Source organism: Drosophila sechellia, unplaced genomic scaffold, assembly GCF_004382195.2.
Source record: "Drosophila sechellia strain sech25 unplaced genomic scaffold, ASM438219v1 2R_2, whole genome shotgun sequence".
In the NCBI taxonomy this organism is placed as follows: Eukaryota; Metazoa; Arthropoda; class Insecta; order Diptera; family Drosophilidae; genus Drosophila; species Drosophila sechellia.
This window is the reverse complement of record NW_022611043.1, coordinates 735,962-763,558: the sequence shown is the minus strand read 5'-3', so window position 1 is coordinate 763,558 and position 27,597 is coordinate 735,962. Positions and strand designations below refer to the sequence as shown.

The 27,597-nt window shown below is 41.7% G+C and overlaps 1 long non-coding RNA gene across 1 annotated transcript; it reads left to right on the top strand.

The window, feature by feature from the left end:
• The first annotated feature begins 13,042 nt into the window (after positions 1-13,042).
• LOC116802416 lies at positions 13,043-14,412 on the top strand. Its single transcript, XR_004362729.1, has 3 exons — positions 13,043-13,176; positions 13,263-13,761; positions 13,848-14,412. It is a non-coding gene; the product is annotated as an uncharacterized LOC116802416 (long non-coding RNA).
• Positions 14,413-27,597: the final 13,185 nt, after the last annotated feature.

Sequence of the window (27,597 nt, the reverse complement as noted above, 5' to 3'; positions counted from 1 at the left end):
CATTGTCAGACAGTATCACTTCGGGCACTCCGAACGTCATGAACAACTCGTCTTCCAGATACTTTATGACCACGCTGGAATCAATCTTCTTTACGGGTTTCAAAAATGATCCAGGACAATAAAGATAGCTATGTTGCCGCTCCTTGACCTAGGATACGGTCCGAGAAAATCAATGAACAAACGCTGGAAGAATCGCTGAGACTCAGGCGCTTTTCCCAATGGTGGTCTTAGAGTGAAATTTGGAGATTTTGTACTCTTACAAACCTCACACGCACTAATATAAGCCCTCACGTCCGAAACGAGACCGGGCCAGAAGTAATATCGCCGTATTCTTTCCAAGGTTTTGTGTATGCCACCATGCGCAGATAACGGACTATCGTGCGCACAAGCCAGAATCTTCGATACTAACTCTTTGGGGACCCAAAGTTTCCAGGCGTATTTGTCATGCATTCGTTCTCCAGTCAGGTGCTCGGCTTTTCTATACAAAAACCCGCTCTCCACCTTAAGATCAGGAAAATTCGAGGTATTTTCCTTTACGGTCCCTACCAACTTTACGTAGTCACCGGACTGGAAAAATTCAGAATCGAAATCAACAATTAAGTCCTCTTGCAAGTCCACCGCTGCCACAATCTCTTCGTTTACACGAGACAATGTATCCGGGACGACATTTAAAGAACCCTTACGGTGTTCAATCTCGAACTTGAATCTCTGCAAAGCTAATGCCCATCGCGCCAGTCGTGAATTTAGAACGTGATTGGACATTAGCCAGTTGAGCGAAGCATGGTCGGTTATTATTTTAAAAGGGAGTCCTTCCACGTATGCTCTGAAGTTTTTGAGTGCTACTATTGCGGCCAAACACTCCTGCTCTGTGACGGTATAATTTCGTTGAGCTTTGTTCAGCTTCTTCGAGACGAAGGCGAAAGGACGCTCGTCACCTTCTTCAGACACTTGTACCAGCACGGCGCCCACGCCTGACTTGCTAGCGTCGCAATGTATGGCAAACGGCTTCGCAAAATCCGGACTACACAGGACTGGAGCTTTGCTAAGACACTCTTTGAGCTTGCTGAACGCTTCAATCGCCTCCTTCGTTAGTACAAACTTCCGCTTCGTGGTCATCAAGTCAGTCAATGGTGCAGAAAGTGTCGCGAAGTTTGCGACGAATTTCCTGTACCATCCGCACAATCCCATGAAACTGCGCAAGCCTTTCAAAGTTTTAGGCAATGGAAAATCGGTAATCGCGGCCAACTTTTTCAGGGTCTGTGCGAATTCTACCGTCTCCGATAATGTGGCCCAAATAGCGTACTCGTCGCATACAAAAGTGACTTTTGGCGACGTTTAGCGTTAAGCCCGCGCGCTTTATCTGCAGGGCTAACTCCCTCAGTACATTCAAATGGCTCTCAAAACAAGAAGATACTATCAGTAGGTCGTCTAAATAGATAAAAACCTCGTTTCTCAAAAGGCATGACTTTAAACTGATATAACGGTCTACCCGGGACGGTAAAAGCTGTTTTGTCCCGAGACTTAGGATCCAAAGGGACCTGCCAATATGCATCCTTCAGATCTAGGCTCGATATGTACTAGATGTACTAGTATCCCGTTTATTTGGGGTAACGGATATGCATCCTTCTCCGTAAAACTATTAACCTTGCGACAGTCAAGACAAATTCTGACTTTGCCTGGTTTAGTCACCATCACGATCGGCGAAGACCACGCACTCTCAGATTCCTCTATCACCCCTAAGCGTAACATCCGGTCGATTTCCGCATACATTGCTTTTTCAACGGCGGGGGAGACAGAGAAATGCCGTTGCTTCACAGGCCTAGCGGTGCCCACATCGATCGAATGAGAGACCAAATTCGTCTTACCTAACCCTTCCTGGCTAAAGGAAGGAAAACAGTTGATTACATTGGCCAACTTGGCTTGGTCACCTGCACATAATTCGTGCTGATCCACCACCGTTTGCTGGTTGGGCTTAGGCGACAATATTTCAGCTATTTTCAAATTAGCAGAAAGGAGGTCATATAATTTCCAAAAGTCAATTCCCAAATAGAGATCCTGTTTTAACGATGGCACGACATACAACTTCAAAAGCTTTTTGATGTCACCGTATTCCACTTCTATTTTTAGCAGTCCTACTATACGTTGAGAATTCCCGTCGGCTGTCGCAGCTTTTCCTATCAACGACTTGAACTTCTCGTTTTCCATCGCAGCTTGCACTAACCCTCCTCCAATACACCTAATCGATGCGCCTGAATCCAACAATCCATAGACCAGGCGATTCAATAAGCGAATCGGTAAGAACGGTCGAGGGTCTCGAGGTCCTGTCGGAATAGAACTGATGTAATCCAAACTGGCTTTAAATTTTTTGACATTCTTCCAGAACAATTTCAAGCGTCGAGCACTACGAGATTTTCGGTTAAGAATTGCAGGAGTTTTTCTGGAATGCGAAATGCAGACGTTCCGTAATTCCGAAATTTTTCTGTGAAGCAGTCTAATAGCCGGTTTAATTGGTACGTCAGGGAGGGGTAGAGACACACTTTTATCGGTGTTCTCTACTGATCGGTCATTCGAAGTCTTCGGTTTGACTGGCAACTTCGACATGCCGACCTTGAAGTTTTTTGAGCATTTTCTACAACTTGGTTTGTAGGTGTTTGCTTCACCACACCCGTAACAAAACACTCGTCTTTCAGCTATACATTCTTGGTATCGGTGTCCTTCGACTCGGCAATTCCAACACACTAGGGAAAAAGCTTCGATGTCGTTCTCAGCTCCGTATGTTGACCTCGCCTCATCTTCACTCTCCTGACAGACCTCGGAGATCTCACGTTTAAACGGAGTATCTTTCTCGTAGTTACTACATCATCTGACGTCAGCCAGGAATGCCTCCCTTCGCTTACAAATCTCTCTCAACTCCGACACCGTTCGGACATCTAAGTTTAGAATTTCGTGGCGAATCTCAGGACGAAGGTTACTTCTTAGCACGCGGACAAGTTTGTTGGCTGTCCAAGGCTGTTCTAGCTGGTCGACTAACTCGTATACCGTGTCGTAGAAACTATCAAAAGTTTCATTTGGTTTTTGTTTGGTATTCCTGATCAGTTCTTCTATGTCCCCATCGTCGCGACTCTGTCGAAATTGCAGTCGTAGGGCAGTACAAAACCTCTCCCACTGAATTTCACCGTTGGCTTTATGATAGCGCCAAAAGAAGTCATTAGCCTTGCCTTCAAACAATACACTTATGTTCCTACATAACAAGTTGAAATTTCCATTCAACGTCTGCCTTGTAAGCGCTTCGACTCTGTATATAAAGTTGTCACTGACACTCCTACACCAGAATATTTTATTTTCCAACCATTTAATATGTGGACGACTTTATCTGGCCGATCGAACAAATCGGAAGAAGCGCTTCGTGGAGAAGGAACTGGATTTGGCGATGCTAAATACTGCCTCTCATAGGAATTTGGGTGATCAGCGAACATTTCACTGGCTGTAACGAGTACAGCTGGACTCGGAGTGGGCATTATTCGCTGCATGCTTGAGGTGATAGCGTTTTGTACTAAATCCATCTTCTCTGACAACGTTGCTAGAACACTACGCTCCATGGCTAACAAAACTACTGCATTAGCACTTACAGTGCTTGAACTAGCTTCATTTGCGTTAGCACCGCTGGCTGATGTCGAAGGACCCCCGTCTACTGTTGCGGGTGGAAGATTTTTAGTTTTACTACGAGTTTCTCTCCCTACCCTTTCGGTCGCTTCGGCTGGAGGCCTACAGATTAGTTTGCACCTCGGACAGATCTCACTTTTTTTTAAAATGATTGCCAATGCACTCCCTGTGAAATTCATGGTGACAGGATGTCACGTACAAATCTTGTGTGCTGATCTCGGCTGCACATAATTTACAAACAGGGTTTGAGACACTAGGAGATTTCCTAGTTGGTGATCGGTCTAACCCCATCATACTTCCGAAAAATTACAGGTTCAAAATGGCGAGCAAACAAAAATAGAATAATCCTATACGTAAAAATATCAACGATAAGGTGCGAAAAGATAATAAAACTGAACTCTTGGCTTGATGTTCTCCTTTCGTAGGGCTGTCTATTATTTTGGCTCAAAATTCTCACGAAGGCGTAGAAGGAGTTTCGTTAAAATAAGATATTCCATTTGTTAGACTAAATTTCAACACCACCAGGTGTAGGTGTATCAGTGAAGTCTTGGATCGTGCCTCTTCCTTGGCACGAATATTCCAACCTAGAGGAAACTCTATCTTATTTAAGACGAATAGTAAAAAAAAAGGAAAATCGTCAACTATATGAGGATCTTGCATTTCTCTTGAGTAACGCAAAGATTTTCCGTCATGTTACGTTAATGATCTTTTTTTTTAGAATAGCGTTTAGTTAGCTCAAGGAAGTAGATAAAACCGGGACAGAAACCTAACCGAAGTTACTGTTACTCTGTTTTCCTCAGCAAAATCCACATTTCCTTTTGCTACACTTAGGAAAATTTTTGGGATCAGTCTTAGTTATGGCCAGTCAGCAATATTAGTATTGACTTGACGTGTACACCACAACCAATTCTAAACACAAAAATTTTTGGAAGTGAGACGGAAAATGTAAAGAAAGGATTGAAGATATTAATTCGCGAGTCTTAATGAATTTAAAAAAAAACTCACTAAGGCCCCACACGTTGGGCGCCACTTTATCTTATTTATTATTATACTTAACTAAACTGTAACATGTAACGAATTAAACTGACGGTTGACTGGATTACCTGTTCTTGCGGGCGCACGCTGTAGAGGCCGGCTCTAGCTCATGGCAATGGGTGTGGTGGTCTTGCTTGTACAGATCTCTTTTCGTTACAGACAACAATTAATAAGATCAAGAAATTGAGCGTGCTTGCAACATCAACAAAATGAAGGAGCTAGAATACATAATCGGAGGAAGCAAATTAATACTTTCGGAAGCGGACAGTTCTAGAATGGGAGGAAAGTTTGAGAATTTTTCGCCTGCGAAGCACAGGTGGAATCGTGTTCGCGCATTGCCCTACCCTACCTTAGACCACTTTCCTTAAGAGCATAGCTCTAGTGGCCCCTTCCGTGCCCTACGTCAGGAGAATCATCAGCCGAGTCAGTATTTAGGTTTTTTTAGAAATTCATATTTTCAATATCAATCAGTACTTAATAATTAATAACAATATTTATATCTAAAAATAAGTACATACTAAAGAACCAAGTAAATATAAAGCAAGGTTTTTCTCTTAGTTGCGAGATCAGAAAATGTAGTTTTAATTCTATATTCGAGACCATTACAATTAAAAGTTAAAGATACTAGTGGCTAAATATATTTTTAGGAAGGAACAAAGCTTTCGTCTAAATCTTCAATAATTTTCGTTCTCTCTATAATCTCGTTCTGTGAATTATTAATTTTATTTATTTTTTCTTTGAGTTTAACGAGAAGAAAAATTAATTCTATTTGAGAGAGAGCCGCGAGTAAATTCGGTTAGATTTTTTTTTTTTTTGTCTTTTTTCTCTTTATATTTTAAATGGCTGCTCTTGCCACTTCATTATTATTACTTTTTTATTTGCAGTGTGTATACAATATAAGATGACCTCTAGCAAAATTTATTCGGTATACTACCGAATATTTCCAATAAAAATAAAGTTTTATCAATGAGACTCACTCAACTTTTCACTCCTCGGCGAAAGATCGATCTCCCGGCGCAGATGAGCTGAAACGAAAAGGTGTTATTTTTTTTTTCCACAAACACTCTAAGGAGGCATAATTTTGGATTACACGACTGCGATCAAACTTTTATAAGTCCCTACTTGAAAATTTAAATGAGCACTTTCCGAAAAGGAACTCTTCTAAAAAAAAAATTTAATTAGCTTAGGTTAGATCACTTACTATATAAACATTTTAATCACTAATAAGAATTCAATTTAAATCCAAGAAAAAGCATTAAACCGCATGGCCGAGTTTCCTACTCGAGTACATATTCTTATAGCTTAACGTTAAACTTAAACTACATAGAAAAAAAATTTTAATTTCTGCCACTCTATGTTCAGGATGGCGATCCGTTTGGATTAATACTCTCTAGTAAGGTTAGGTCTGACTTTCAGCATTTTTTTGCGTATAATTAGAAATTTTGATCGATTTACCTTTGATTTAATTTAGTTTCGGGCATTCTGGACTGCCAATCAAGCAAAAAAAATTTTCCATTCACTCTAACCTCACTTTAATGTCTACTTAGGGTGCATTTTGATTAGTTTAAATATCCCTCCTGGTGGCCCCGGCTTAGGGCGGTCGCTTTCCTGCTGCTGCGGCTGGTCCTTCGCTCCGGCTTGCTGGAAAGGCGCTCCACTTCTCGGCCTGGCGCAGTTGCCGTCTCTCCTTCTGCCCGCCGGTGGCGGCTCCGTAAAATCGTGGGACTCGGGCAGTGATGCGAACGTATAAGCTGTCCAGCGAAAACCCTCCGGGCTTCGATTTCGGCTGCGATTATATTCCCGCATAAAACTACAGTTCACCAATATTTCGAAATTCACTAACCTGCAATTTGACCCAGTCGAAGCTAGGATTTGGCGGCAAACGGCATTGAGATGGCCGTGACCAACGCCGATCTCTTCGGCTTAATATCGCCGGGAAACACACGCCGGACTTATTTCGCGCACCACTATAGGCGAAGGAACGCTGTCTTTTCGATATTTCGCGCGACAAAAAAAAAAACTCCCGTATGCCCGCAAGTTAAAATTTTTCGACGCACTTCCGCAACTTGTCTCGTTGACTGTTCAGATCGAAAAGAAGGCAAACCGGAAACATTAGTCGAGGCGTAGGCCATCGGCGGAAACCATGATCAGCTGAACAACACTTTTTCTCCGATAACCGAATTATACCAAACTTATCGGGTGCAGCTAATAAGGTTTGCATCCAGTCTGGTATATTCTAGCTACTTCTTGCTACATCTAGTAAGACCTCACTTAAGTGTGTCACAGCTGACCGCCCTATCGATTATTCATCGAGATTTTTCTCACCCATTGCTTCAGTCGACTCTACAATGCAGCCCGGATTCTCAGAGTGTAGGAATAATAAACCACACTCCACATACTCCGATAGCGAACATCAAGCTCCCCTCTAAGACGTGTAACCACGAATCCCCCTGCAATGGCGATAGATCCAGAACAGCTCAAAACCGTAATACAGGCAATTGTGGCCAATACTTTTGCGGAGGAGGCCGCCAAAAACGAACTCGCACAAAATGAAATGCGTCAGAAAAGTCAGGAGCTGGCCAGCGAGTCGGCAGCAGCACATGTCGCGCCCACCTCAGCCGTGGCTGAGCCAACCACGAACCTATAGATATAACTAATAATTCTCCATGTAGCGTGACTTTAGAAGCCGGTAAATATTTGCCTGAATTCTCGGGGTCACAGGAAAATTTTCAACGGCATCTCTCGCCATTAGGGACGGGGCCGATAACGTTTTATCCTCGTTTGGCACTGTACTGAATATCGATGCTATCGGCTCGATTTCACTTACCGTAACAAGCGTCTAATGCACGTGATTAAGCAAGACATGAGCACTTTAGACAGGGAAACAACATGACCCTGATGAGGTCGAGAAAAAACTCACCTTACTCACAAATAAAGCTCATATGTCTCACGATCCATCGACGTCAAAAATATTGTGTGAAAAATTCCGAGAGGACGCATTGCGTATTTTCATCTCGGGACTTAAACGCAACCTCACTGAAGTGCTATTCGTGGCAAAGCCGAAAGACATGCCGTCAGCTCTGGCTTTAGCTTAAGAAGTGGAATCTAACCATGAGAGTTACGTTTTTGCAGCCAGTTTTGTAAAATGTCAGGAAGACAAAGATCACAAACCTACTGCAAAAGCGCAGTTTCGTTAGTTTCGTTAAAATAAGATATTCCATTTGTTAGACTAAATGTCAACACCACCAGTAGGTGTATCAGTGAAGTCTTGGATCGTGCCTCTTCCTTGGCACGAATATTCCAACCTAGAGGAAACTCTATCTTATTTAAGACGAATAGTAAAAAAAAAAAGGAAAATCGTCAACTATATGAGGATCTTGCATTTCTCTTGAGTAACGCAGAGATTTTCCGTCATGTTACGTTAATGATCTGTTTTTTTTTTTAGAATAGCGTTTAGTTAGCTCAAGGAAGTAGATAAAACCGGTACAGAAACCTAACCGAAGTTACTGTTACTCTGTTTTCCTCAGCAAAATCCACATTTCCTTTTGCTACACTTAGGAAAATTTTTGGGATCAGTCTTAGTTATGGCCAGTCAGCAATATTAGTATTGACTTGACGTGTACTCCACAACCAATTGTAAACACAAAAATTTTTGAAAGTGAGACGGAAAATGTAAAGAAAGGATTGAAGATATTAATTCGTGAGTCTTAATGAATTTAAAAAAAACTCACTAAGGCCCCACACGTTGGGCGCCACTTTATCTTATTTATTATTCTACTTAACTAAACTGTAACGTGTAACGAATTAAACTGACGGTTGACTGGAGTACCTGTACTTGCGGGCGCACGCTTTAGAGGCCGGCTCTAGCTCATGGCAATGGGTGTGGTGGTCTTGCTTGTACAGATCTCTTTTCGTTACAGACAACAATTAATAAGATCAAGAAATTGAGCGTGCTTGCAACAACAACAAAATGAAGGAGCTAGAATACATAATCGGAGGAAGCAAATTAATACTTTCGGAAGCGGACAGTTCTAGAATGGGAGGAAAGTTTGAGAATTTTTCGCCTGCGAAGCACAGGTGGAATCGTGTTCGCGCATTGCCCTACCCTACCTTAGACCACTTTCCTTAAGAGCATAGCTCTAGTGGCCCCTTCCGTGCCCTACGTCAGGAGAATCATCAGCCGAGTCAGTATTTAGGTTTTTTTAGAAATTCATATTTTCAATATCAATCAGTACTTAATAATTAATAACAATATTTATATCTAAAAATAACTACATACTAAAGAACCAAGTAAATATAAAAAAATACAGACTAGTGTAACTCAAAGGAATCTAAAGCAAGGTTTTTCTCTTAGTTGAGAGATCAGAAAATGTAGTTTTAATTCTATATTCGAGACCATTACAATTAAAAGTTAAAGATACTAGTGGTTAAATATATCTTTAGGAAGGAACAAAGCTTTCATCTAAATCTTCAATAATTTTCGTACTCTCTATAATCTCGTTCTGTGAATTATTAATTTTATTTATTTTTTCTTTGAGTTTTCTTTATACCGAATCTTTAACGAGAAGAAAAATTAATTCTATTTGAGAGAGCCGCGAGTAAATTCGGTTAGATTTTTTTTTTTCTGTCCTTTTTTTTTCTTTATATTTCAAATGGCTGCTCTCGCCACTCCATTATTATTACTTTTTTTATTTGCGGTGTGTATATATAAGATGACCTCTAGCAAAATTTATTCGGTTTACTACCGAATATTTCCAATAAAAATAAAGTTTTATCAATGAGACTCACTCAACTTTTCACTCCTCGGCGAAAGATCGATCTCCCGGCGCAGATGAGCTGAAACGAAAAGGTGTTATTTTTTTTTTCCACAAACACTATAAGAAGGCATAATTTTGGATTACACGACTGCGATCAAACTTTTATAAATCCCTACTTGAAAATTTAAATGAGCACTTTCCGAAAAGGAACTCTTCTAAAAAAAAAATTTAATTAGCTTAGGTTAGATCACTTACTATATAAACATTTTAATCACTAATAAGAATTCAATTTAAATCCAAGAAAAAGCATTAAACCGCATGGCCGAGTTTCCTACTCGAGTACATATTCTTATAGCTTAACGTTAAACTTAAACTACATAGAAAAAAAATTTTAATTTCTGCCACTCTATGTTCAGGATATCGATCCGTTTGGATTAATACTCTCTAGTAAGGTTAGGTCTGACTTTCAGCATTTTTTACGTATAATTAGAAATTTTGATCGATTTAACTTTTAATTTAGTTTCGGGCATTCTGGACTGCCAATCAAGCAAAAAAAATTTTCCATTCACTCTAACCTCACTTTAATCACTACTTAGGCTGCATTTTGATTAGTTTAAATATCCCTCCTGGTGGCCCCGGCTTAGGGCGGTCGCTTTCCTGCTGCTGCGGCTGGTCCTTCGCTCCGGCTTGCTGGAAAGGCGCTCCACTTCTCGGCCTGGCGCAGTTGCCGTCTCTCCTTCTGCCCGCCGGTGGCGGCTCCGTAAAATCGTGGGACTCGGGCAGTGATGCGAACGTATAAGCTGTCCAGCGAAAACCCTCCGGGCTTCGATTTCGGCTGCGATTATATTCCCACATAAAAGTACAGTTCACCAATATTTCGAAATTCACTAACCTGCAATTTGACCCAGTCGAAGCTAGGATTTGGCGGCAAACGGCATTGAGATGGCCGTGACCAACGCCGATCTCTTCGGCTTAATATCGCCGGGAAACACACGCCGGACTTATTTCGCGCACCACTATAGGCGAAGGAACGCTGTCTTTTCGATATTTCGCGCGACAAAAAAAAAAACTCCCGTATGCCCGCAAGTTAAAATTTTTCGACGCACTTCCGCAACTTGTCTCGTTGACTGTTCAGATCGAAAAGAAGGCAAACCGGAAACATTAGTCGAGGCGTAGGCCATCGGCGGAAACCATGATCAGCTGAACAACACTTTTTCTCCGATAACCGAATTATACCAAACTTATCGGGTGCAGCTAATAAGGTTTGCATCCAGTCTGGTATATTCTAGCTACTTCTTGCTACATCTAGTAAGACCTCACTTAAGTGTGTCACAGCTGACCGCCCTATCGATTATTCATCGAGATTTTTCTCACCCATTGCTTCAGTCGACTCTACAATGCAGCCCGGATTCTCAGAGTGTAGGAATAATAAACCACACTCCACATACTCCGATAGCGAACATCAAGCTCCCCTCTAAGACGTGTAACCACGAATCCCCCTGCAATGGCGATAGATCCAGAACAGCTCAAAACCGTAATACAGGCAATTGTGGCCAATACTTTTGCGGAGGAGGCCGCCAAAAACGAACTCGCACAAAATGAAATGCGTCAGAAAAGTCAGGAGCTGGCCAGCGAGTCGGCAGCAGCACATGTCGCGCCCACCTCAGCCGTGGCTGAGCCAACCACGAACCTATAGATATAACTAATAATTCTCCATGTAGCGTGACTTTAGAAGCCGGTAAATATTTGCCTGAATTCTCGGGGTCACAGGAAAATTTTCAACGGCACCTCTCGCCATTAGGGACGGGGCCGATAACGTTTTATCCTCGTTTGGCACTGTACTGAATATCGATGCTATTGGCTCGATTTCACTTACCGTAACAAGCGTCTAATGCACGTGATTAAGCAAGACATGAGCACTTTAGACAGGGAAACAACATGACCCTGATGAGGTCGAGAAAAAACTCACCTTACTCACAAATAAAGCTCATATGTCTCACGATCCATCGACGTCAAAAATATTGTGTGAAAAATTCCGAGAGGACGCATTGCGTATTTTCATCTCGGGACTTAAACGCAACCTCACTGAAGTGCTATTCGTGGCAAAGCCGAAAGACATGCCGTCAGCTCTGGCTTTAGCTTAAGAAGTGGAATCTAACCATGAGAGGTACGTTTTTGCAGCCAGTTTTGTAAAATGTCAGGAAGACAAAGATCACAAACCTACTGCAAAAGCGCAGGGTCGTCAACTTGACAAGTACGACTCCCATGACCCACCACCTTATAATACCAAACATCCGTATTTCAATAGGCAGCATAAGGCCGAACCGCAAAATGTCAAAAATTACCAAAACAATGGCACACCAGAGCCTATGGAGGACGATCCCTTATTTTCTAAATTGCTGCAGCCGACCCAGGCAAATGGCTACCAGAATATAAGACCAGCCACCTCTGAGCGCACAGGCGCCGTGAGGAATCAGCAAAAAATTAACTTCATTACGCAGGATGCGGAAGAAAAGATAGGAGCATATGCCGCCGCCTCCTCCTAAGCGGAATCGAAAATAGCCGATGCCATAGCCGAGTTTGATTCTGACTACGTCAATTTTTTTCGACGAAGAGTAGCATGGGTAACAAAGAATTTTCTTTTAGACACCGGTGCGTCAAAAAATTGCATCCGACCTCGCAAAGATCTAAAGCACACCTTGCTTACCAAAGCCACTATGTCGTACGACACGTCCTGTGCAAGCAACTTCGTTTGCAAGAAGCCAGTGACCGAAGACAATATCCAAAAGTGCAGGAGCGCCAACAGGCCCCTCCACAAGCTAACTCACAGGGAAGTGCCGGGAAGAAGCCGCACTTTGCTAGCCAGCACCGGACACAGGTGCACTCTGCTCCAAGAAGCGACAGAGTGGCTCGACGAAACACGCCGGATCCCATTGACGTTCGGAAATTCCCAGCCACAAAGTTTTGGCACTGTGAGAATAGGGTCACCGACATTTTCGCGGTCGAGGAAAGAAAAGAAATCCTCACCGCTGAGCACAACAGAGCTCACAGGTCGGCCTAAGAAAACGTGAATCAGGTACTCTTCGAGTACTACTTCCAAAAGATGAGAAAATTATCGAGATAGCCGATATTTTACAAACTTGCTCCACAGACGAAATGTCTGTCACATCCGAGAAAACAGGAGCACAGCGAGACACCAGTCCCAACCTATGTAGGGGAAATATTGCACATCGAGATTTTTTCGACGGATAAGAAATACTTCCTTACCTGCATAGAAAATTTTTCGAAATTCGTTATGGAACAGCCGATTCCGTCTAGGACCATAGAGGGTCTCAAACCACCCCAGCTTGCGGTTTACTCGGAACTTTTTATATTTTTCATTACTTGTAGCCAATTGGCATAAGTTTTATTACCTTTGATTATTCATAGCCACTTGGCAAATTTTTATTACATTTCTTAGTATAATTGCTTTTACATCCTTTATTTACTATAATTAGCGGTAGGCAACTCCTTTCCGAATACGTATTAAACAAAACACACAAATAACAGGTTGTTACCAACGCTTCTGCTCTGTCTCCTAGCCGCAACATCCGCACATGTCACTGATATCGTAATATATCGTTACAGAATTATTATCATGGAATTGCTGAATCTAATGTTGGCCATAATAGTCGCAGAAATTTACATAGTTAGTCCAAATATTTTGGACCATGCAGATCTGGTGAGTGCTTGGGATATTTTATCCGTTGCGTCTGTAAAAGTTTTACAATCCCCTAACATGTTGCACCTTGTTATAAAATTCCCCAGGGTTAAAATAGCCTGCAACAAGATCGCTGTTCTTTGGTGTTGAAGCTAGAGGATAAAGTGGTGGAGTGTAATGGAGAAGTCCGCACCGTCAAGAACTGTCACCAGGGGCCACGTTCTGTCTGTTATTTTCGGTGAGCTCGTGCGAACAAAAGCTCCACGCTGGAGTCGTGGCACATTGCGATACGCAGCAGAGCTACTTACACCCAATCACCTATGTCGACGAAGAAATTATCGTTATTAACGATAGACCAGCGTTCGTACGTGTGGATAATATCTCGTCAAACTAAGACTGAAGTACTGTACAGAATGATATTATATATTTATGTTTGGTTGTTATGAATCTGCTGACCCAGCGGATTTGGCGAATGCCTCCGTTTTGCTGAGCTGTTTCCGCCCACAATGTTACACTATGTTCATGGAATTGCAGAATCTAATGTTGGCCATAATAGTCGCAGAAATTTACATAGTTAGTCCAAGTATTTTGGACCATGCAGATCTGGTGAGTGCTTGGGATATTTTGTCCGTTGCGTCTGTAAAAGTTTTACAATCCCCTAACATGTTGCACCTTGTTATAAAATTCCCCAGGGTTAAAATAGCCTGCAACAAGATCGCTGTTCTTTGGTGTTGAAGCTAGAGGATAAAGTGGTGGAGTGTAATGGAGAAGTCCGCACCGTCAAGAACTGTCACCAGGGGCCACGTTCTGTCTGTTATTTTCGGTGAGCTCGTGCGAACAAAAGCTCCACGCTGGAGTCGTGACACATTGCGATACGCAGCAGAGCGACTTACACCCAATCACCTATGTTGACGAAGAACTTATCGTTATTAACGATAGACCAGCGTTCGTCCGTGTGGATAACGAACATACACCTTAAAGGTAGGTACCAGAGAACTGCAAGGGTGGAATTTTTTGCCACTCGACCCACACAACAATTTTGAGTGCGGCTGCCACTCACCACTAACATCGCGGGTACTTACAAACACCCAGTAAAAAACCTGCATGTGCAGGCAAGCCGCCGGTTGTGCGCGAGTCACCATCAGAGCGGGAGTCCTCTTGGTTCTGTCAATCGTGGCCCAGGTGACGTAGATAGTTGCAATATCCAGTTATGTATTGCTCCTCTAGTCAAATTTCCGATTGCCTTCTTCAATTATGCAGCACTTTATTTCGTTTGTGATATTTTTATTTTAAGTTTACAAAATACGACTGGACAATACACGTCCGTTCGTTAGCAATGATGAATAAAAAGTGAGTTGAATGCTGAAAAATGTTCTTGTCTTATATATCTTAGCTAGCACAATTTGTTTACGTCATAATTTTGCAGCCGGCCAACTGTCCAATGTTTGACCTAGTCATATTCTTGCTGATGTAGCTTCTAAGCGGATGTGTCTGCAGTTGATACATTCGCTTATTGGATACAATGTTTCCCGGTTCAATAACATTGTTAGTGAACTTGGAGCGATCGTGGGGGTTTCGGTGGGGAGTGTAGGCGTGGTACCGATGGGTCGGTAACGCGACCATGGGTACATGATGTTCTGGATTTGGTGTAAAAATTGTGACAGGCCTTCGTGCTTTCCAGACAATGGTTGTTGCTATGGATAGTACTGCCTCTATCATATAAAGGATGGATGTGTGCTGTGTTGTTGTGTTACTTGCGATGATTACCCTCTTATGTGTCTCTATTGCTTCTAAATGTAGTCTTTGCAGTGTCAGTGTTTCCACCGTGTTGTTTCTTGAAATTCCTCTTGTAGGTGGCATAATTATCTCTGGATGTTCTAACATACTTTCTTTAGTGTTATCATAGTCCAGTCCATTTAGTTCTATTGTAGCATTTCCATAAGTTGTTATCACCGATCCGTTTATGCAGGTCTCATTGCCTTCTGGTGTTTTTACTTTAGTTTCCTTCGCATTAAAGATAAAGATGTATCCCGTTTCTGGTTCAAATATATCTATGACCATGCCTGTATTCTGCATGTCACAATTACTGTGATTATTCTTTAGTAGATTCTGGATACATAATTCGTTTGTTGGTAATGTTTTAATGATTTCTATGTCATAAATGGATTTGTTGGCATTTGAAAGGTGTACAATTTTATAGTCGTTGTTGCTATAAACTTAGTCGCTATTATAAAAAATGTTTTGTTGAGTGGTAATGGTATAATTCTAGCAATTTTATAATTTTGTTTTTTAAATATAGGTATCATAATGTCAAATACTATTTTATTTTGTGTATTATATGTATTTAGTTTAATTAATTTGTATATCTCTTGTTTTGTTTTCTTATGATCTCTTTTGAATCTAGTATTAGCTTAGGTATTATTTTTATTTTAGCCATTATTATACTCTCTGATAGATAATTTAAATGATTTACAAGCCGATCTATATTATATATTATTCTATTAATGTATTGTAATTTATTAATTTGGTCCTGTTCTTTCGATAGTTCTTTAAAAATTTTATTTTGAGATGTTTCTAAAAATCGACTTATCATAGCTTGCTCTTGGTAAATACTTTTTGCTATATCTTGGAATCTTATTTGTATCTCATTTTTAAATGCTTATTGATCCAGTAACGCATTTGTTAAGTTTCTTTCTTTTTCTTTTAATAAGTCTTTTTTTTCTTCTATCTCTTGGCCATCATTGGCGTCCATATTACCGATTATTGATTTTACGATACTTCCTAATCCGTCAACTAAGCCCCGTTTTTGTTTTCCCGAGGGTGTAAGTATTTCTATCTTTTTCCGCAATTGGATTACCAATTACCCTCTAGGATATAACCTGGGTCAATGTGCGTTTCATATTGCTGTATCAAATTTAGTGTACTAATAAATTGTTCTACACAGCTTTCATATTCCTGTAGGTCTATTATATGTTTAATATTTTTAAAGGTTTGGATTATTAAACATTCTCCTAATTCTATTTTGGCGATGGGATTAGTGGACAAATTAATATCTTGGATCGATATGAATTGTGCCGAAACTAGCACGAATCCAAAAAAAGAAAGAGAGAAGGTCGAGAGCTTTAGTTATCTTCTTGTTTTTTTGTAGTCTTTCTGATTTTAGAAATGTGTATCTTTTGACCTTTGCCTGTTTTAAATGTAGGTCCATGTACCCTTGACACTTTATGGATTGTAAATCGTCTATTAGCTTTCAAAGCGAACGGTCGTGTTTTTTTTTGCGCCCCGGTTTTTATTTTGTGTTTGTCAAACCAGCCGTGGTTTTTAAATAATCTTCTTTAATTATCATATTTTTAAACATAATTATTAAAGATCCGTTAGCTTCGCGAGTGATTCTTTTGTGATTTGTGCAGTAGTTTAAACAAATATACAAAGTAGCATTTTTCGTCTCTGTGTTTTGTTTACTCTCCCTTTTTTTGTTCGCAGTGGTGTTTGGTGTTGTTTTTTGCATGCACATAAACTGCACTTTTCGCTCTCACTCTCTCTCTCTCTTTCGCTCTCCCACACAAAATCTAAATTTCTCAGCGTGCAGACTGCTCTAGTGCGGTTCTTTTAACAGCTCGCTTGAAAGTTTTGGTCTTGTGTTTTCGTGCACAGTGGTCTGATTTCAGTTAAACATGGAAACCGTAAATGTTGTCTGCTTTTATAAAAATTGTTGCCAGGTTATAAAACCTGAGCAGCCAAAAATGACTTGTTGACTATGTGATAGAGTGGTGCATACTAAGTGCGCTGGTTTTAATGAACGTACAAGTGATGACCTAGCAAAGGGTAAAAATCTAAATTACTGTTGTGATGCTTGCCTTGTGGTTGCAAACGAGATGAAATCGTTTATGCGCCGAACTAAAGGTGGCTTTAAAGAACTCATCAACAGTTTTGGCGTAGCTAGAGATCGTTTTCGTCGAGCCGATGAACTTCTTTCCGCGCTTAATGCACAGTTTAATGGCCTTAACCTATTAGATGAATCTCCAAAGCGCAAAAAAACCGCTGGTGGTAAGCTGCCTAAGGCCACGCAACCACGGGCAAATGATCAACAGGACTCCACAACTGATCAGCTGTCAATCGCAGCAAATCCACATATGCTGCTAAGATCGGCAGCTAAAAAAGATTCGGAGCAATCCGATCAATCAGCTGTGGATGGACCCCACCCTGTGATTGCTAAAAATTCCGAATTGTCTGCACTGGTTTCTCAACCAATGATTCCACCTGTCTCGATTAGTTTACCACCACAAGGGAACATTGAGTCCGGACTACCGGCACAAGTTGGCGCTTCAGAAATACAATCTGCAGGGCCAAAACCCCTCGCGGTGGTTCCACTAAAGAAACAAATTTTCGTTTCTCGGCTTTTCCCTGATCAAACATCGTCGGATGTATTGTCTTATATACAAGACAAAACAAAAGCCGATAATATAAAAGTGGAAAAATTTAACTTCTCTTACGCTAGGGACCTATCATCTTTCAAGAGCTCTTTTCGACCATATGTTCGGGTGATTTTGGTAAAAGAGTTTGAAGCCAAGATCAAAAATAGGAAAAAAGGGGAATTAAACTTCCCTCACTTGGCCAGACCACTGCACCATCCGCCTCTTCATCTTCTTCCTCTACAAAAAACAAACAACGAATCTTACTATCTCCTATCAAAATATTAGAGGCTTACGTAGCCAATTAATCAAATTGTATTGTGATAGTCTTTCATTTGCATCCCATATTATAGTGCTCACAGAGACTTGGTTAAAGCCGGAGATACTTAACTCCGAAGTCTTCCCAGGTATGAACACTATATATAGGTTTGACCGTCCCTCCAGACGGGGAGGTGGAGTCTTAATTGCGGTTAGATCTACCTTGCGTCGGAGGAGTTACTTTTGGACGAGTCCCGTAACTCAGAATTCATGTGCGTAAAGCAGTCATTTTCCGACAGATCATTTAGGTGCTCCTATATTCCGCGATGTTCTGTTTTTGCCAGATTACAGATTTCACATTCATTGATAATATTTTGAATTAGCTTTTGACTATCAGGGTAATAGTATTTTTCTTTAAACCAATTAAAGGTTTTTTCAATACCTGGAAGTAGAAGTTCCTTATGTTTCTTTAGGATTAAGTCCTTGAATTCCGCATAAGTATGTCAATTAGCTTGGTGGTACATCTCAATAGTTTTGTGAAATTGTTAGGGCTTATGATTTCAGTAAATGCCCTCTGGAAAATCAGAAAATCTTCATCATTAGGGAAGTAAATTGCACTTTTCTTGGTGCATACATATTCCTTAATGAGGTTTTTGGCGAATTCAAGTGTCATCTCTTTATAGATTATATTAATCTTTAATTTTTGGAAGAAGTGACTTACACTTGTTGTGTCACTCTCGCCTTTTTCTATCTCTATTTGTCTAGAGAAGAAATTGATTGGTATCTCCGTTATGGATATATAATTCAAATTATCTTCATTGGCACTATGTATAGTTGCGTCTGCGCTGTTTGCGACTTGGCTAACCATGACTTCTTCTATCTTTGTGCGGGAAAGAGCATCCGCGACAAAATTTTCTTTGCCTGGAAGATATTTTATTATATAATCAAATTCATTAAGTTTGATATTCCACCTTTGTAATTTCATGTTCGGCTCTTTGATATTATTGAGCCATACCAATGACTTGTGATCACTTATTATTTCAAATGGCCTGCCGAATAAGTATGACCTGAAATATTTTGTCGCCCAAACTAAAGCTAACAATTCTTTTCCAATAGTAGCATAGTTGATTTCGTGTTCGTTCAGCGTTCTGCTGGCATAACAAACGGGCTTATGGTTCTGTGATAGCACTGCACCAATAGCTACATTACTTGCGTCAGTTGTTAGAGAAAAGGGCTTTGAGAAATCAAGGTAGATTAATATCGGGTCTGATGTTATCAAAGCCTTTAGTCTTTCAAATGATTCGATGTAGTCTTTGCATTTCATATCTCTATTACAGCACCTTTCTTTAGTTTGAGGTCACGGGCAAAGATAGGAATGAACTTGCGATAGAACCTACATAATCCCAAAAATTATTTTATTATATATAGTATTGTATATATAGTATATAGTATATTCATAGTGCCCATGTTTAGTGGAAAAAGCAGTTTTTGCAATAGAATTTTCATCCATCTGGATTTGGTGAAAACCTTTAGCTAGATCTATTGTTGTAAAATATTGGCATCTACCCAATTTGTCCAATATCTCATCCATTCGGGGAATGTGAAATTTGTCATTAACAGTTATCTCATTTAGATTCCTGTAATCGACTACCAACCTGAATTTTTGTTTCCCAGAGGCGTCTGCCTTCCTGGGGACCACCCAAATAGGAGAACAGTAAGGGGATTTTGATTTGCGAACAATCCCTTGATCTATCATTTCTTTGATTTGTTTGTTGACATCTTGGTCAACGCTTTGGGGGTACTTGCAGGGTTTACAGTATATTGGATCTTCATGTTGAGTCTGTATGACATGTTTAATAGTACTTGAGAAGGTCAAATTTTCGCCCTCTTTGTAATGAATGTCTCTATATTCTTATAGGACCTTCTTTAAACATTCAACTTCCTCTAAATTTAAGTGTTCGAGGGTATACTCGTCACATTCGCGTAACTCATTGTTAATCGCGAAGTTGACTATATCGTCGTCAACGGACATGGGATCGAGATGTGTTACATCATTGTCCACTGTGTCACTAACAACATTTGAAATGAGGCATTTTGATGATGCGGTCTCCTTCTTTTGTTGTTGATGCATTGGTTTAAGGCCCTTAGGTGTGGTCTTAACCTTTTTCATCTTTTGATTAATTTTCTCCACTGGAGCAAAATCATTCTTTTGCTGTGGGTCGAGGCACTTGGATGCGGTCTCGCCATTCTTTTCTCCATACAAAAATTTAAATGTGTTTGAACCTAGAATTACTGTATTATTATCAAATTTTATCATAGCTTTTGTATCCTTTATATACTTTCGACCTAACAGGAAATCATAATTGTCGGAAAATTTGTGGACATCGAATTTTTGAACAGACGGACAGACCGAAGTGGGTTTTATTATTATACTTTTTTTTAGTTTAATTGGCCCTTTAATAGTGTACACTGTTAGATTCTCTTATTTTTCTTAAAATTTTTCAAAATTTTCTCTTATGATGTTTATTGATGATCCTGTGTCGATCACTCCTTTGTAAATTTTATTATGATAACTTATTTCTACATAGGGAGTTGTACGTCCTTCTGTGTCACTTAAGTGTTTACATCCATTCTGCATTGGCCACTTTGACTCTCTAGTTGTCTTTTTACCGGTCTTTGAGTATTAAGATTATTTGAAGTCGAGGGTTGGAAGTTAAGGGGATTATTAAGCGGGTTATTTTATTGGGCTTGTGTTAAATCCATTCTACATGTGTAATAATTTCCTCTTAGATGATTTTGTATGGTTCGAATTTTGAGGTGGTTGTGTATTATTGTTCTGATTCATGCCAGGATAATAATTATTATAATTGTGATTTTTATATTTGATTATTATTTTGATTATAGTTTCCCCTGTTCCTACGTTTGTTCACTTCTGATCTATGTGGACAGCAGTTTTCTGGACTAGCATCATAAAGGCCTAGCTCCATTGATGCTTGTTTTAATTTATAAATAGTGTCAATATCTTTACGTGCCAATGACATATAAATTCTATCCGGCAGTTTTCGATCTATTACAGATTTGACAGTCCTATTCAACATTTCTGTATAATTCGATTTATCAACGGGATCATTTTCTAGTTCTAACTTATTAAACATAATCCAATACTGCATTTCTAGTTTCTCTATAAACTTACAGATGCTTCCTGGGTATGATGTGTCTTCTAATTGCCTTATGAGTGTTATATATGGTCTGTGGTCCTTGAATGCCATTGCCAGTGCTTTCTTCATGTCTAGCCATGTTGTCGTTCTTTCCTGGGTTGCGACTACCAATGCTGAATCCACTAGTAAATGCTTCACTGCGCAATATATGACGTGTGCTTGTCTCGCATCTTGGGTTGGGTATAGATTGAGTAATTGTTCCACTTGATTAACGAATCCAGAAAGTCTGCCAGGTGTGCCATCATAGTAATTTAATTCTTTTATATGATTTAGTTGTTGTTTTAAATGGGTTTCCGAAAGTTGTGAAACTGCATGGTTTATTTGTTTTTGTACAAGGGATTTATTCGGTTTTAAATTTTAAGTTGAGTTTATTAAATTACGGAAATAAAAGTTTCAATTAACTTTGTTTCCGACCGCACGGGATTTTTATTTAAATTCCACTTTCACGTAGATTCTTTTGCGGATCTCAAAAATAATTTTTAGAATCACTGTTTTAATTCGCTGATCTTGGATAGCTAGTTGTATAGCATATCCTTCAGTTGATGTGTACCGTACTAAAAGGACTCTTTATTTTATGATGATCCTACCGACTGCGCCAATTAAATGTTTGCAATACTCATATGTGAAAAAAAATATAATTTTATTTCACTAAATGATTGAGGTACCTGGTTCGTTTCGCCTAAGCGGTGTGTGTATATCAAGAACCTTGTGCCCGATCTTTTCCAGCTCATCCTTGATTTGGTGATGTAGCGTACTACACGCATACCCTGAAAGGCCTGTCCTCTTTAAGCTGGTAGCAGTGGAACTCGTACTCTTCGCTCTCGGGCCAGTTCACTATGGTGCGAAATGTATTAGCGTCAGCCGCGTAAAGCCTTAGGACACCGCTCAATTGACGCCCTAGCCTCAACCTTTTTTAGGTCTACTATGTTTTCGATGCTCTGCATCATCAGGCATACGTCGTCCACTCCCTCCATTACTATAGGAGGTGGTTTGGACTGTGCCTTTTTGGCTGAGCTAGTGGTACCAGCGGAGGCTGCATCCCGCTTAGCGGCAGCAATAGCAGCTTGATGACTGGTACTGGGCTGGTCATACAGATCGCCAATTTCATTGCCTACTTGTTTGTCGGCTGTGAGATTCGCAAGTAAACCAAATCGGTTTGAATTGCCGCCATATCTAGGTTCTTTAGTCGAAGGGTTTTCCCCATGTTTGCCTATGCTTGATTTTGATTTCTTGCTTTCAGTCTCCGGAGAAGCACGAGACTTTCGCTTTATTTTTTGAAAGCGCTGCGGGGCAGCACATTGGGGGCTCGAGAGAAACGCAATATCCAATGGTTCATCAGCAGCAGCGGTTTCACTTAAAGAGTTCATATTGAAGTATGCACGAAATCACCAGGGTTCTAGCCAAAACTTGAACTCTGGGATAGAAAAGCTTTAAGCTCGCAAACAGCTGTTTGTGCGATCGCGTGGCAGCTGGGCAGCGCTGCAGCGGAGCCGCAGTTTGAATAACTTAACTTTGTCGCCAGTCAACATGTTCTTCCTAAATATTGCTGCTGTGGCAAACAATAAGGTGATCCTGGCGGTAAAGGCACTATGTCATATGAGAGTACTTATTGAGCCTCTCCGCAAGTGTAATGCTATTGTCCAGTGCCATCGTTGTTAGCAGTTTGGCCACACAGCCAAATACTGCCGTAAGACCCACATTTGTGTGAAATGTGCTGGCGAACACCCAGCCAAGGACTGTACCAGGCCACGCATCGAGCTGTGCACTTGCTACAACTGTGGCGGTCAGCATCCTGCAAACTATAAAGGTTGCAGCAAGCTACAAGCGTTCCTGCAGCGATCCAGACCCAGAAGTGGAGTGGCTGGAAGTACAGAAGTAAGCGAGCGACCACCTTCACGGCGCTTAGCTGGAGCTAAGGAGATCCCCTCTTCTCGAGGCGGAATATCTTATGCAGATGTGGCTAGAGGGTCCGTTCACCACAAGCAACCACTGAGCCAACAACAGAAGCAACAGCAACAGCCCAATGATGGAAGTCCCAGTCGTCAAAGGAGCCGCAGCCAGACAAGGGGTACACTTCAGCGCTCGACGGATGCTAGCAGCAGCATTGAAGCCATCCTGCAGACGCTTAACGAAAACATTAATTCTTTGCGCTCGATTCAAGAGAAGCAGATGGAATTAATGATGATGATGATGAAGCAACATCAACAACAGTCACAGCAGCAGGGGCAGATTATCAATCTGCTCACTGCTCTCCAAGCGCTTCAAGCGCCATAATGATGCCGCTGCGCATCCTAGTGTGGAACGCCGACGGCGTATCCACGAAGTTGCCTGAAGTAGAGTGCTTCGTGCGACGTCACGAAATCGATGTATTACTGCTCAGCGAGACACACTGCAAGGGGGCAGAGACTCCTAAGCTATTCGGATTTGTAGCCTACACTGCCAATGATCCGAGAGGTGGCAACGCCAAAGGCGGCGCAGCTATCTTAATTAAATCTAGCCTTGCCCACTTTCCGCTAACACCAATAGCCACTGCCAAGGTGCAACTTGCGCCGCCGGTTATTGAAACGGCACTTGGTCCTATAAGCTTTGGAGCGGTCTACTGCCCACCGAGATTTGCATGGACTACGGACGAGTTTAAGGACATTTTGGAAGAGTACCAGACGAAATTCATTGTTGCAGGCGATTGGAACGCGTCCCACTGGCTCTGGGGTGCGGGTAGGAGCAACCAAAGAGGCATTGCATTAGCGAATCTCGTCCTAAATTCGGAGGTGGACTCGCTAGCAACTGGAGGACCAACAAGATACCCGTACGGCAGTAGAGGCTCACCAGGGTACATCGATTTTGCACTGACAAAGGGTGTGCTGGGCATCCACGCTAACATAAGTGCGGTTGTTGAGCTTAGCTCCGACCACCTGCCTCTGGTAATAACGCTGGACGCGGGGGCAATATCCTACCCTAAGATGGAGCGGCTTATCACTAGGCGTACTAACCTGGAGGTATTCCAATCGCAACTGGAGTCCACACTGCCCCTCAACACTGCCTTAAACTCTGGACAGGACGTTGATGATGCTATCGAACTGCTCACCAACAATATCAAGGCAGCAGCTAGATTGGCAACTCGCAGAATATCTCGGCAGCCCGCGGCAGATCGAATCCTAATACCCAGGGAGATCCTGATGCTTATAGCTGAGAAGAGGCGCTTACGCACTAGGTGGATGAGGTCTCGTCACCCGTTGGACAAAACGGAATGGAATCGAGCGCTGAGTAGGCTCCGATGCGCGTTGGTGATGCACAAAGCCGCATGGTTCGACGAAAGGCTTGCCAATACTGGAGTCGAAAGCGAAGCGGCGCATTCTCTGTGGAAGGCCACGCGTGCAGTCAAAAGGCGTTGCACGAGGAAGGCGCCTCTAGTCGATAGCAACGGGACATGGTGTCGGACCGACTTGGGACAAGCGGAGGTATTCGCTGCGCACCTCGCCGAGCGATTTCAACCATTCAAGCTTGCCAGCCTGCAACAGGTTGAAGAAACTCAGGACCAGCTGAACCAAGCGCTTCAAATGGATATACCAATCACGCCGTTTGAACCCTGCGAGGTATCCGAAGTCATTGTGCGCCAGAGTAACAACAAAGCACCAGGACATGACGTCATCTGCAACGCCACATTGAAGGCCCTGCCCAGACAAGCGATCCTCTACATACCGTTGGTTTTCAACGCTATTGTGAGGTTGCAATACTTCCCTTATCAGTGGAAGCTCGGGATAATCTCCATGATCCACAAACCTGGCAAGCCGGAAAGGGAGCCCGCCTCCTACCGGCCGATCAGTCTCCTCCCTTCAATTTCGAAGGTGTTTGAGAGACTGATTGCTGTCCGGATTGTAAGGATTATGGAAGCCCAGGGGATTATCCCTGAGCACCATTTCGGTTTCCGTGCTGGCCACTGTACTGTCGAGCAGCTCCAGTAAGGAATATTGTAACAGCCTCTTCTTGGACACTCGAGAAGCGTTTGATCGAGTGTGGCACATTGGACTTCAACTGAAAATCAAGCAGACGCTACCTGCTCCATATTTTGGGTTGCTAAAATCGTACCTGGAAGGAAGGAGGTTCGCTGTGCGCTTTCATTCAGCAATTTCCACCAAGCACAACGTGGCAGCTGGTGTTCCACAAGGTAGTGTCCTCGGCCCCCTGCTCTACTGCCTGTATAGCTACGACATGCTGCAGCCGGATGTAAGCCTTTACAGGAAATCTATGCTGGCCACATTTGCCGATGACGTGTGCGTCACCTACAGGTCCCGATGCGAGCACGACGCAGCCGATGGTATCCAGGACTTTGCATACCGGTTCTCGGAATGGCAAGACGTTGGAACATTGGCATCAATAGCACTAAATCCAACAACGTCTGCTTTACTTTAAAGCGGAGAACGCCACCGCCCGTCTACATCGAGGAAGCCCCCGTACCACAGCCGAACGCAGCAAAGTACCTTGGAGTGCTTCTGGATCAAAGACTCACATTTTCCAAGCATGTGACCGACATCAGAACGCGCCTACGTGCTAAGGTGGCGAAGCACTACTGGCTACTTTGTTCGCGCAGTAAATTGTCGCTATCCAACAAGCTGACAATTTACAAACAGATCTTAGCACCAAACTGGAAGTATGGGTGCCAGATCTGGGGCTTGGCATGCGATAGCCAAATCAAAAGAATCCAGGCTATTCAAAATAAGGTAGCAAGACTCATCACCGGATGCGAGTGGTTTGTTCGAAACACCACTTTGCACAGAGACCTGAAACTAGCAACGGTATTTGACGAAATAAACAAGCACTCGAGCAGATACCATGACAGGCTGGAGCGCCACAGAAATCGACTGGCCAGCGCTCTAAACAGATCTCGCCCACCAAGGAGGCTCAATAGAAGGCAACCGAGGGATCTCATTACCCGATCTCCTTTGACAAGGGTCCGCAGAAGCCGACGCTTATCTTAAATCCTATTTGTTATATGTGATTGTTATGTAATTGTAGAAACTACTGTAAAATTGGAAAAGCTAACTATAGTTAGCCGGCGAGCCCAAATGGGCTGAATTAATAGATAAGAAGAACACAAAGGGGCTTCAAGACTTCCCCGTATGACTTAATAAATAAATTAATAAAAACAAAAAAAAAAAAAAAACTGAATGATTACAAAATTTTATTTGTTGAAGAACACCGACCGATTACAATTAGGTCTCAAGCTGAACTCATCTAATTATTCTGATTTGATTGACGTTCAAGCCTCGGTATCGAGCTTTTCTGATATGGGCTTTAGACTTTAGGGCTCTGATCAAGTGAAGAGAAAGAGCTTTGCAGTTGCTGACTTTAATTGTCTTTAGATTTCTCTTGGATTCAACTGCATTTGCTCTTGGATACTAGTGCTCTTAGATTCTTCTAGTTTTGTTTATTGAAATCTAATACTTTTGTTCTCGGGATTGCGGGTCCGAGCTTTGAACGTGGGGACATGACGATGGGGTGAGGGCTTAGGCAAGGAATGTTTAAATTAGGGGACGGATGTTTAGTCTACCAGTGGGTGACATATTTTATTATTTGGAGTTGGGATTTTTCCACTCAACCCAGTCTTGAGGATTATATTACATCCGGAGTAGTGTAGGGTGTATTTGGGTGTACATGTTGTATGTGTATTAGTGTGTAGGTATGCGCTTAAGTCTTAGGGACTTATGGATATGTCACTATATATGTGTGTAATTTTGAAAAAAATTGTTATTTTGTGCAAATAAGTGTAAGTTTTGCGTGTTCTTCTTCTTCCCACTTTCGTTCATTTCCTGCGTTTGTGTCATTTTTGTTCTCTTCTCTTTTCTTCCTTCATTGTGAGTAAAAAGGAAGGGGAGGAGAGAGACAAGCGACAAGGCAGCGAGGTGTGAGTTAATGAGAGCGATTGGTGAGTGGTGGAGAGAGTAACATAAAAAAAGTTCTAAGCACAGACAGTGTTGGCACACATAACTTTTGCGAAAAAAAAACTGACAGCGTAGGCATACAAATTTTTGAAAAAAAATAAAGCGAACTTTAAGTCACTGCCAGTACTTCTAGTACAGGGATTATTCATAATTCAAGCAAGGGACGGTTTGCGCCTCGCGTTCACTTGGGAGCCTTAACCTCGTCTTCGTCACTCAAAAGATCTCAGCTTACTGAAACTTTTGTTTCTTGCCGTGCTGTACTCTCGCTCCCCGCTGCACATGATAACGTACCGATTTTAAAACTTGCATCAGCTTAGAAAAACAAATCGTCCGCTTGTGTTACCGGAATAGGTTTATCTAGTTTTGAGACAGATGGTTTGTCAGTTAACTTAACAATTCGATCTCAAGCCTCGACTTCTATCACTGCTGTTATTGCTTCCAATATAACTGAACATCAGCCCAACTTTAACATCGACATTTACAACTGGAACATACCCCATCCTCGCGGATCTGGAGTTTAATCGCCCCAGCGCGCTATGGTCCGGAATTCGTTTTTTTGGCATAAAGTCAAAATTTTTATGTCAATATATCGTCCTTTAGCAATTATTTTCTAAT